The following is a 13166-nucleotide window of genomic DNA, read 5'->3' on the forward strand; positions in this document are numbered from 1 at the left end:
TAAATCCTAAGAAGGGTGAAGCTAAGCGTGATATCCATATGCGGAATTTTCCTCAGGTGTTGGAAACCATCTCATACGCCACGTGACCAGCCATGCAGCATCTGAATGGTCGGTTTCAAAGCTTTTCAGTGTTTAGTTTGTTGAAATAACACCCTATACCTAAAACCTGGGGGATGTGTTTTTGAGTTAAGTGTATACGAACTTCGCACGTCATATCGGATAAAATATTTATAACGTTCTTGCCTGTGTAATGCCTACACCTGTAGCGAGACAAGCATATAACCCAGTATATTAAATTTATTTTAATAAATATATGCATATTTTGGCATGCTTTCAAACATGAAAAAATTAGATTGTTTTTGTATCGAATACTCTGATGCACTCAGAACAACAGTCTATGTTCAATATTATTTATACAGAATGGTTATACAAACATTTTTGAAGTCTGAAAATTAACACATACATGTTACAGTACATAATGATTTCTCTCAAATTCTGTGTAGTTTCAAATATATTAACGCTTAATAATTTCTATCTCTATTAGTTATCTTCTTAACTAAACTTGAGTACGGAAAACGGTGATGTAACTATTTCTGAGGTAAATATTGAAAGCCTAAACTGATCGTCACATAAAGAGAGAGAAACCTCATTGCCTCTAGAATAATGTCTGAGCGGTAAGTTTGATGGCTTAAAACGTTAAAACTGCAGATTCGATCCTCGCGATAAACATGGTGTAGATAACACACTGAATAGCTTTGTGCTAAAATAAACCGATATCGTACTTTGAACTTTCAAAAACATACGGATACAATGAATTTCTGTTTTATTTATATTCTTCCAGTTTGTGTTTCTGTGTCTGTTTAGAATTTCGCGCAAAGTTACACAACGGGGTTATCTGCGCTAGCCGTCGCTAATTTAGCAATGTAAGGCTAGAGGGAAAGCAGCTAGCTGTCACCGCTAACTGCCAATTCTTGTGCTACTCTTTTACCAACGAATAGTGGATTGACCGTTATATTATAACGCCCCCACAGCTTAAAGGGCGAGTGACGAGGATTCGAACCTGCGACCCTAAGATTGCGAGTCGAGCGCCCTAACCAACTAGCTATATTCTTCTAACTAAATTAAAATACAGGGTGTTCGGAAAGTCACTGTGCAGTTTTGTAATCATATTTTGTTCAGTCTATTTCAAGCCAGCAACTGATAGTGGTGTTTAGAAACAAAATAAGAAGGATACAGGCCTGTATTGATGCCAACGGTGGTCACTTTCAACATTTTTTTTTAATTGTCATTCATATTTACCTCCTGTATTCTATATTAAAACATGTCTGTTAATAAATATGTAAATGCACAGTGATTTTCCGAACACCCTGTATAACGTTCCAGTACAAACGATAAACGGTTTTTGTTTCGGTTTAAACATTTCAACACACACTTAACGATTTTTTGACAGCGGAATATAAATACTGAGTTGTGTGTTCGTTTTAAAAATTTACGTTTTTGATTTTGACAAATGTAAAAATAACACGTTATACAAAATATTTCAAGCTTGTTGCAAACCAGTCAACTGTTTTTCCATCACTATTTGAGAAAATAACAAACAATACCCAAACACCAGTGCTATCTGGTAAAAACATTTCAATAAATATAATGCAAAACTTAACGACGCGTCAAATTACATTAGATGTCATCCCTCATCAATAACCTCACCACGTTGTTGAAATTTAATCATAAATTCATCCGAAAATCTCAGTTGAATAAACTAATTTTTTTTATCGAATGTTGAAGGAATATATTTCGTATTTCTTGCAACACACAAAGTTCAGATGGAATGCTTAAGCGAGCATCAAAAAGTAAGCTGTAATTATTCTATAAAATAAGTTCCTTATATTTTGTATGACGAATGTGAAAGTCAGATTTTGTCAAGAATTAAACAGAATGGGCAAAATGTTTTACAAACAAATAAAAACATTTATTGTACAAAATAACATGTAAAATATGGCACATGAAATTATACGTCTAGAGCAGACGAAAACACTAACGTATATTTCATAAGCTTGGCCATAGAATTTTTTTGAAAATAACTTCTTTTCCTATCCCAAAACACTTTTAAAATGTACTTTTATTTAACGTGAACACAAAAAAAATTGTGGAATTCACAATATCAGAAAACAAGATCAAATTCACAATGTTTTTGTTGTTGTTTTTTTTTATTTCGCGCAAAGCTACTCGAGGGCTATCTGCGCTAGCCGTCCCTAAGTTAGTAGTGTAAGACAAGAGGAAAGGCATCTCATCATCACCACCCACCGCCAACTCTTGGGCTACTCTTTTACTAACAAATAGTGGGATTTACTGTAACATTATAACACCCCACGCTGAAAGGGCAAGCATGTTTGGTGCGACCGGGATTCGAACCTTATAATCTCAGATTGCGAGTGTTTCGCCCTAACCACCTGGTCTTGCCGGGCCTATACATATAACGAACAGATATGAAATGATAGATATACGACTGTGTAATTTGTTTTCCCATACACTGCTGTATACAGTAAACATAATCTACTTCCTGGAACTGACAGTCACACTTTACTGGACTCCTACTGTAGAAAAATCAATGTAATAACTTCGTTGCTTTAATTTAAGTTTGTTACATTTGTGTAATTGAATTGCCCTGCATGGCCAGGTGGTCAAGACGTTTGGGTCCCAATTTGAGTTCGAATAGCCGTCACACCACCCATGCTTTCCTTTTCAGTCCTAAGAGCGTAATTATGACACGATCAATCCCAGTATAATACCCTCCCACAGTGGCACAACGGTATGTCGCGGAATTACAACCCTAGTAATCGAGTTTCAATATTCGTGGTTTTGATATCCAATTGTTCAGCTTTATATTTAATTACAAACAAGTGACTGAATGTTTCCGAATTAAAGGAATATGTATATTTATTTGTGAGAACAGTTTTGGTTTTAAGTTTAGATATGTTCGTGTGTGTTGCTAAACTTCTTAACTTCCAAATGTTCACGAACCTGTTTGTATCCATACCTACTCGGAGTGTTTGATGTGAAAAGAGAGCAGCTTGACCATAGAATAGAATATAACAGATAATCCACTTGTCCCTCAGACAAATCTTGTTGCTTAAGGCATTGAGTTATACGAATTTCACCCCACTTCCCGTCATCGTGTTACATATGGCTACCAAAGTTCTAGAGAGTTTCATAAGCAAAACGAAGACAAGGCAAAATCTACCCATTAACTAACTTCGGTTATAATTATTTTTACGAATTTCAGGCTTCTTTGTTTCTTAAAGCTCATCAGTCACTTAAGTAACACACTGTCCACTCTAATAATAAACTTCCTACCGTACGTTCTTTGTCATGCAGTAATAATGTTGTAGAGCTGAGAGTAGAGAAATGACATACAATATTATTCATTTCATATATTCCTGTACTTGGGATACCACTGCTTGAATTCCACTACCTATGGCATCTGTACTTAAGATACAATAACGCTGGAGCTTAAATAAAATTAAAGAACATTTCAGTGTCTGAAATGCTTGGTGACAGTTCGAAGTTCATGTAACACTCAAGTCAGCAATATTCACAGAAGACAACAGTATAGCTGTCTTGGAGAAACTGACCATATATTGTTTGAGGTAGGAAAATATGACTACAAAGCTGCATATTTCTTTTATTAGCTAGAGATCAGTTCCTAACCACTGTGATACTTGCAAGATCAGTGAACTCTCCTCAAATCCCACACTTGTGTATATAAGCACAAACTTTCTCAGCATTCTTTTCCTACTGCAATGCCAATTTCAGATAAACAGCAGCACGTGGAAACATGTGGTCAAATATTAAAACGCCATTCACAAAGATGAGACATCTTACTCATTGCAAACTTCACAGTACAAGCCCCACTTCCTGCTCGAAATTGGCTGGCTCTTTACTAAACATAACAGCATGACAAAAGATCCGTACAGGCTATCTTGAGTTATAAAATAAATCTTCTGTCTATACTATCCAGTTCTGTTTTCCACTAACCATACTGTGTACGTCAAAATGGAAATGCAACAATCATCACCTCCACGTTTTCCTGCTTAAAATCAACATATTTTCTTTATAGCCCATCTTTCTTCGTTATCGCTACTACACAAAGGCCAGGCATAACCTGAAAGCTGATGGTTTTGTTGCTCTATCGTTCAATATTTACTCTGTATAAGCACTTGAAATGGCTTTGTGCTGTAAACAAGCCTGCATGGCGATTGTTTTATTGAATGTGAATTACTTGCGTTTATATGATGATGAGTTATTGTTGTTCATGTTGTACATGCACCTAATCTCATAAACACACTAGACAATTCTCCCAGCAGCTCTTTAAACTGTTGGAGTTGGTCTACTTTGATACTGCCTGCATATTCTTCATCCAATAATCTCACATAATCAATCTCGGATGCAGTATGCCTGAAGTAGCACCAGCTAAAAATGTAGTTTGTTTTTTGTTTTGTTTTTTCACCCAATATGTTGGTAACTGCTCCAGCTGGAAATTTAAAAGATTTCTGCCTATACATACAAAGCATCACTGAAATTAAACTTACGTTTTGAGAAACAGTTTTGAACAAATGCAACTTAGGTTCTGGGCAGCAAACTAGAGGTTTCATCACAACAATTTATGGTTCACGTACAAGAAACAGTGGTAAAGGTATCAATAAAACATTGTTTATATATTTGAAAGCACCGAAACTTCTTACTTTCTATATACTCATAGTCTAATGTTCTAGATTCTGACTGAGTTTGAATGGTCTTACTACGAAGCTTCAGCTCTTCTGTATCACAGCCCATAATAACTCTAACCGATCCATTTCTAACGTATCATACGCAAATAAAAATCAAATCACAGACAATGAGTTCTGTGCGACAGATACAGCACTAATATAAAGGCTAAACCATTCTTATTTAACTACCTCAAAACAACTCTGTTAGTCAGAATAAGATCAATTATAACCAGCAAAAGTAGTAGTTTTGGTTACAGTATCTGATGTAGTGAGAAGTCAAAACATTCTGGCAGCACCATTATCTACTAAACACTTTATCTCATACATATTTCTTTTAGAGCTTTGCATCAACTCATTCTTAGAGATAAAATGAGCAGGATACAACAGTTCAAATACAAGAAAGGTGATATGCTTGTGGGTCACAGAATACACTAGTTTCTATCAGTCAGAGCAATGGTAGTTATTACTTGTTAGTAGTTCTGCTTACTGAACTGAAAACAGATCTGCTGTCCTTTATATTACACAAAGTTTTATAAACAGTTTATTTTGAGTGCCAAACCGACTTACAATTAAAGTAAACTGTCTCTTACGATCAGCTCTAGCTGTATGGATTTACCTGGTAGCAGAAACTGGATACCACTGACTATTCAATGGGAGCCAGTAGGTTTTCAGAAGCACATTATGGTTTATATAGAGCCACTACAACTACAACTATAGGTTTCTTCCTTTCTAGTGACTTGTTTAATGTAACTTTCTTAAACAGACACAACTTTAGTCAGAAACAAAATGTCCTTAGTACTCATATGCTACTGTGTAAGCGAATATCATGTTCTAGAAATCTCTCTAAGTTCCATGCCGTCACTGGCAATCCCGATAAACGAAAAAGCTCATAAACATTACCTGATGAAATCTGCGAGTCACGTGGAGTACAACTCTCTCAATCTTAGGATGGCCAGTGTTTAAATACCTGGTGATCAGTAGTCATTAAGTTCTTCAGTTTACTGGAGACAAAATACTACGAACAAACCTGGTAAACAACATAGGATACACTAAAATGCGTATCCTCTTCCTGGTTAAAAGCCTGCATGACTCTAGGAATCAAAGTTTAAACAACAAATCAAAGAAAATGCTCTCTCAACCCTCGTGTAACTCTGTCGGCTGTAAACACACTCAAACAGCCACCTCCTTTCTCACCCACCATTAGTCTCATTTATCATCCAGGAAATTAACTTTTTATATTAAGAAAGTAGCTAAAATTTAGGGCTTGTGAGAAAATAATTAAGCAAAAAAGGGCAACTGAGGTAAACTCCACACAAAACAAACCATAAAATTCATTCTTGTTAGTTTAATATGTGGTCTCAGGCAATTGATTGTTTGTTTATAATAGTTTTTGAATTTCACGCAAAGCTACACAAGGGCTATCTGAACAAGCTGTCCCTAATTTAGCAGTGTAAGATTAGAGGCAAGGCAGTTAATCATCATCACTCACCGCCAACTCTTGGGCTACTCTTTTACCAACAAATAGTGGGATTGACTGTCTATAACCCCCCCACGACGGAAAGGGCAAGCAAGGGTGCGACGAGAATTCGAACCCGGGACACTTGGATTACGAGTCGAGTGCTTTAACCATCTGCCCATGCCGGGCCCAGGTAAACTGAACTCAGAGGTAAACTAGTTTCTCATAAAACAAGGGGATCAGTTGGACTTGTCTATAAAGTGTAAATAAGTCTGATGTGACCACAAGTAAAAGAAAAAAACTGCGACACAGACGTTTCACGAAGAAGCAACACTTTACTAAAAATGTGGCACTTGGACTAAAGAAGTCTATAAACAAATAGGGACATATAACAATGTTTGCATACGTTTCTTTTCATTTCAGTTCAGCTTATTCTAAACATGGTTACTGACAGACAAGTTTATAGAATGATCTATCAGATTATTCTGTCAAGACATTTTCACAGAATGAAAGTACAAGCTAATTTGACCAAGAATTAGTTTTTGTTTAAAATTAACAACAATTATAAACTACTGTTCACTTTGCAATCAGTTACGTCATCAGACAAGTCCCCTACTTGAAAAGGAAAACCAGAGGTACAACATCAGTTGTTTCACATATAACCATCCTGCCACAAAACTATTAACGAATTCAACAATTTAGCCATCGGCAAGGTGTGAAAAATAGACAAATATTGAACGAAGCCTTTGAAGTGCATGACGTGACAAGTTCTTGTAATAATATTAGTAGAGTTTAAGGATGGACATATCCTGTTCGTCTGTGTCTTATAATTAAACACAGAAATTCGTACTAAACATTTGAAAGCTTGTATTAATAAATACAGATATTCATACTCAGTATTATAAAAAGGAGTTACATAAGAAAATTTATATCAAATACTGAAGTAACTTATATAAAAACGATTAATCACACTTCATAAGAACATATATAAATACGATAAACTGTATTTTACAGTTATACAGACAAAGGCTCAGATGTATTAAACATCTTTTTACAGTCTTTCGGAATTGGACACTCTTTCTTCTGCTGGTAAAGGTATATATGTAAGGTAGTATCTTTCTATGCTAATAATAATCTGAAGGGCAGTGACTTGTCCCAGAACAGATTTTGACAATTACGAGTTACATACAGCCTGTGTTATTACAAAACAAAAAAAGATTTTATTACACGTTACAGACAAAATAATTCACGTACTGTTGTTAAACAGTGTAATATATTATAAATATTGGAGATATTCCATACAATTTAAAACTTTGTACTCAGTTCTACCAAATAGGGTTTTTTGTTTGTTTTTTTTATAGGAGAGCCATTTCAGGCTATTTGTTGTGTCCACTGCGGGGAATCGAATCGCTGATTTTAAGGTTGTATATCCGTAGACTTACCGCTGTCCCCAACGGGGAATCCTATATAATAGAAGTAAGCTAAGTAATGTTGAGCAAGAGATACTTTATAATGCAAAAAATAGGATTGTAATAATCTTTATAAAAGGGAAACTGGTATGAATTTACGTAAAAAAACAACGGAACGTGGAAGAGATCCAGCACACACGTGCTAGCATTTTGAAGATACAGAACACTGTAGGAAATTAAAATTGTGAAAATGATTTGCCGTGTGCCTAATGTTAGTAAATGTAAAATAAAAGAAGCTATTTTAATAACCTAATACAAACTTATAACAAATAAAAGGTATGAAGTAGGTCTATATTATGCTAAGTGAAAATCATGTTCTTAGCGTCACCAGAGGGTGAATTTAACAAGTTTCATTCAGTTATGTAAGTACCTGATAAAACCGCGTTAATGATGGATAAAAATTTTATTTTTTTCTATCCTACTTTAGTTGTTTTTAACTTTCAATTTTTAAAGTTTAATACACTATTTAACTTTACACTTGTATAAATGATTATACTTACCATAAGACATTACTATTAGGCCTATTTTATTTTTAAACACTACGTTCTATATCTAATCCTTTAGGATTTTCAACTATTAGAAGGATGTATATAATAACAGTATTTCCAACCACACTATATATTCCATCTCCGTCGTAACCCAACCAGCCTGAAATGCTCTAGATTGTGTGAAACGTGTCATCGACAGTGGATACAGCGAATATACTATTATTATACACTCTAATTTGTTAAAATTTCTAAAGGATTAGATATAAATTTTAATGCTTAAAAATATAACAGGCCCAACATTAATGTTTTATGATAATTATTCATGCTTCGCCAACTTATAAAAGGCACTCACATCATACCAATTGTTGTTGCACACTTGTAGGTACTGACATATGTTCACACTTCTTTATACTGCATTATCATATAATAACAATACAATTTGTTTGACAATAAGAACTTATACAGGCACAAATTGTAATATTCTGTAACTAGCAGTTATATGAAACTTTCACACTTGTACACATTGTTCAAAATAAAGCCTTTTAAATAACACCAATGTGGACACGTACATGATTTTTAAACCAAAATACATACAAATATTCAGCGCAAAGATGTACCTGTGTCGACTAGCAGCGTATCATTTACAATTATACCCTCACTAAATCTGAACAATGTAAAACTACAGGGTGGTCCGTAAGTCCCTACCCATCCATAATAACATATGTTATATTCAATTAGGCATGTATTATAAATTTTTCTTTTTTACCGCGGAATTTGGAACAATAACCCCTGCTATGTTGAGGAAAATGTCTCACAGAACGTGGCGTCACATAATATTATGCAGCGAGAATGAGGGACACCACACAGATACACTGGATACATAAGATATATGGATGGGTAGGGACTTACGGGCCACTCTGTAGAATAAAAAGAAAAAGCGAATTTAGGGTCAGTTTGTGAAGGAAAGAACTGTTTGTCTTCGTTGCACCGAAAAACCTACACAAGATTTTTAATGTAAGTTTCAAAATCTAACAGCCTATTTTTAAAACAATACTGACCGTGCGTGATTCGATAATACGAGGGCTGTTCAAAAAATTCGCGGACTGACGTCATAAAACAAAATGTACTTTATTTAGAAGTTACAGGTCTGGGACCCCTTCAAAGTACTCTCCTCCCCAACGCACACACTTATCCCAACGGTGTTTCCACTTGTTGAAACAGTCCTGGTACGCTTCTTTTGTAATATCCTCCAGCTCCTTCGTCGCATTTGCCTTAATCTCGGGAATCGTCTCAAATCTTCTTCCTTTCAAGGGTCTTTTGAGTTTGGGGAACAAGAAAAAATCGTAAGGAGCAAGGTCAGGTGAGTAGGGTGGGTGGGTGGGAAAGAACAGTGATCGAGTGTTTGGCCAAAAACTCACGAGTTCTGAGGCACAAATTTCTCAGCAACGCGGTGCATCTTCAATTTTTCGGTCAAAATCTCGTAACAAGATCCAACTGATATCCCACACTCTTCAGACGTCGATTTGCCCGCACCAGGGTGTTGATTTTGTCGACGTGAGGGTCGTCAGTTGACGTGGAAGGACGTCGAGGACGCTCATCATCTTCAATGGACTGTCGACCATCCTTAAAACGTCCATACCACTTTAAACATGCCGTACGCTTCATAGCAACATCACCGTAAGCCGTGTTAAGCATAGCCAAAAGTTTCAGTCGCAGATTTTCCAATTTTAACACAAAAATTCACAGCAAGTCGTTGCTCCTTCAGGTCATTCATTCTGAAATCCGCCAAACGAAAAAATCGCACTTCACTTAAAACCGCGTACCTAATACACAAATGAAGATATCTGCAATCGGGAAATGGCGTCGTAATCAGCTGATCTGTGCGAACCTAGCGACACCAAGCGGATTCCCCTGGAACCAACTGGAGCCGTGCAATTCAAACAGTCCACGTATTTTTTGAATAGACCTCGTATTGTTATATTAGAAAACACTACCATAAAAAGTAGTTGATATATAATTTTGAAATTCAAGTATCCTACTAACAAGTTTTCGACACTGTTGCACTGGAACAAGCAGCTATAAAGAAATTCAAATAAAAGATCCGAAAATAGAAATGTGCAGAAGAAACAAGTTCATCATCGCTGCCATAAGACAAAATTCGGCGTGCGGAATATGATATTATTACAATTAAATAACCTACATCGAAAGTGAATTTTGAAATTCATCGTGCGGAAGAAATACAGTTTCTTTATCAATACATATGTAAAAACGGCTGGTTTGGGTTGAAAAATATTTTTATGCAGAGGAGCGAACAATGTTTCGACCTTCTTCAGGTTCACAAAGAAAAAGAGGTAGCTGGCCGATAGCTGAACATGTTTGAAAAGGGTTGTATAACTGAGTGTAGGAATATAGAGGGCGTGCTTAGATGTTTGATTATATTTATTAATATAGGTATAAAGGTGTTCCTTTGTATTGGTTTAGCTATACAACACTACAGGGGCGGAAGGGTCACGAGATGAGGGATTGTTCATTAGACAAGTATTGAAACTTTCTAGAGAAAAAATCGATTTATTTAATAATTCTAATTACAGCCTCGTCAACCCTCCATCTGGAGCCGCTATTATATTTTTAAATTACCGAATTTAAGTAGCGAAATGAAAAGGCTATCTCAGAAAGGGCATAACGAACGTGATGCGGAGAAACCAACAGTTATATTAGAACAAGCTAACATGAAACACTCAAAACGTTTGTCTCGAAATTCAACAGTTTATTCTATAAACAATGTATAACCATACAGAGTTTGACACTGTTACGCCGGAACAAGCAGATATAAATAAACTAAAAAAGATCCGAATATAGGAGTTCAACAAACATGAGATACAATGTTTGCCACTGTTTCAACAATATACGCCACCACGTATCATGAAATGTACCAAAGTTCCTATAACACTGCAGTACTTTGTTACAATAGACGTAATATAATGATGATGTGTCTCATAGCTTAACAGTGAAATAATTATAACAAAAAGTTTTGTTTGTTTATTTTAGGGCAAAGCCTCACACCAAGCTAGTCATGTTTTGTCCACCACGAGGAAATTCGCCTTAGTCCACTAAGGTACTAAAATATGCAGAATACAAAAATAGTATTTTTTATGTTAACTTTCAAATACCTGTTAGAATAGACATTAATATATTAATGACATTTTTGATAAGTTAACTCTAAAATACCGTGCTTTTGGACAGATATACTTAACCTGTTCAGTGCCATAGACGAGATAACTCATCCAAGCCGATCGGTAACACAGTGCCACGGACGAGTTAATTCGTTCTCAATAATACCTAACTTCAACGCTAGATGCCACCACCATACATGCATTTGACCTACTTACAAATTGTTTCACTTTTGATCCAAAATGGCGTCACGAAAAAAGTTATAAAATGAAGAAGCATCAGAGTTGTATTGTAGCAGCTGAAATACTTGGCAGTCAACAGGTTAAATAACAAAAACTGGTCGCTTTGACGAAAACTACCAAAAGTAATTTTGTTATTAACATACATTTTCAAACTCCAGAATCGATTTCCGAATTCGTGTTTTATTTTGCAAAACATAAAACACGTCAACGTAGCGTTTTTTAAAAAAAAGTTTTAGTATCATACTGAGTGTTGGTATCTTTTCATCGACGTGTTAGATCAAGGAAAAACCACAGAAGTGACAAATAACAATATACTTAACAATAGTTTCGAAATACACACATTCCATCTTCTGCAAATTCCCAAAGTAAAACCATGATTTCAAATAATACCTTAAACTTGAATACAGACCCATACTTATCAAATAAGTACATTTACTATAAAGAGACAAAAAGCTGTCCGTCTATCACGCCTATATATCTCCGGTGTTTCGGTTCCCATCGACTTGCAACTTATACGAAACGACGTCACTTTCTGTCGCGACAAAGAAGTTTGTCTTTTTAAAATTATTCTAGCTAATGTATATATGAAACGGGCGATGAGCTACTTTATGCAGTGGAATATTTAAGTAGGGGCTACAGGGGGCTTAACCCCATGGTCCAGTCAATGGGAGTCTATTGATAATTTAATTCTATGTAATATTACATGGGATGTAACGCCCACAAAAATTATTAGCTTCTGAGCCCACACAACCATAAAGCCGCCACTGACTATGAGTCATACAATCAGATTTGAAGGTAGGTTGGTTGAGGTTGTGATGAGTTATAAAATCGAATCCAGTATACACGCGCCCCATGCTTGGTACTGCTGGCACATAAAAAAAAAATCATAATAATTGACTGAAATTCCCCATTATGATTGCTTGGTTGCCTAGGAGACATAACAACAGCTTCACCAAATTTTATCCAATCAGAACCCTCGGCTACAACAATAATAACCCGCATGTTTCACCAGCAGCACATTTCAATTTTGAAAATACACGAAACGAAGCGCGCTTCTTCAGCTAAACAGGGTGACAAGGCCAAAACTAGGAAGTCAGTCCAAAGGGAATATCCCAAAATTTACAATAAAATTTCCTTTCTTTACAATCACAATTAACAATGTGCAGAGTCATACAACTGACCAAGCGAGAATATGGTTTTGAGTAGATGTTTTTTCTAATTTTAAATCTACAAGGCTTTATCAAGAAGAACACTGGAACATAATTTAAATTATACAGAAATCAAAATACTAACCAAGCGATATTTAAAAGAGATGACGAAATGCACGTAAAAGTATTTTCGTGAAACAGAAGAAAGAAGACAGCCATTCTCCATAAATATATTGTTACTATGTTGTAATTAATTTCTAGAAAATGTTTTCACAAAAATTATTTAAGATATAATTTCGAGAATCAAAATTAATCATTATGTCCCGTCTTATGACAAAATTTAACTTGTGTATCTATGTAGTTCATAAGAAATAATTAAAACGCGCTTAAAATCAACACGAGCGAGAAAATTTTATTTAATACGGA

At 35.5% G+C, this 13166-nt stretch overlaps 1 protein-coding gene across 4 annotated transcripts in view; it reads right to left on the reverse strand.

The window, feature by feature from the left end:
- LOC143239703 (calcium/calmodulin-dependent protein kinase kinase 1) overlaps positions 1-13166 on the reverse strand; it is a 116386-nt gene that overhangs the window by 60805 nt on the left and 42415 nt on the right. The gene's annotated exons all lie outside the window — the stretch shown is intronic.

Source organism: Tachypleus tridentatus, chromosome 13 (assembly GCF_004210375.1).
Source record: "Tachypleus tridentatus isolate NWPU-2018 chromosome 13, ASM421037v1, whole genome shotgun sequence".
Classification (NCBI taxonomy): domain Eukaryota; kingdom Metazoa; phylum Arthropoda; class Merostomata; order Xiphosura; family Limulidae; genus Tachypleus; species Tachypleus tridentatus.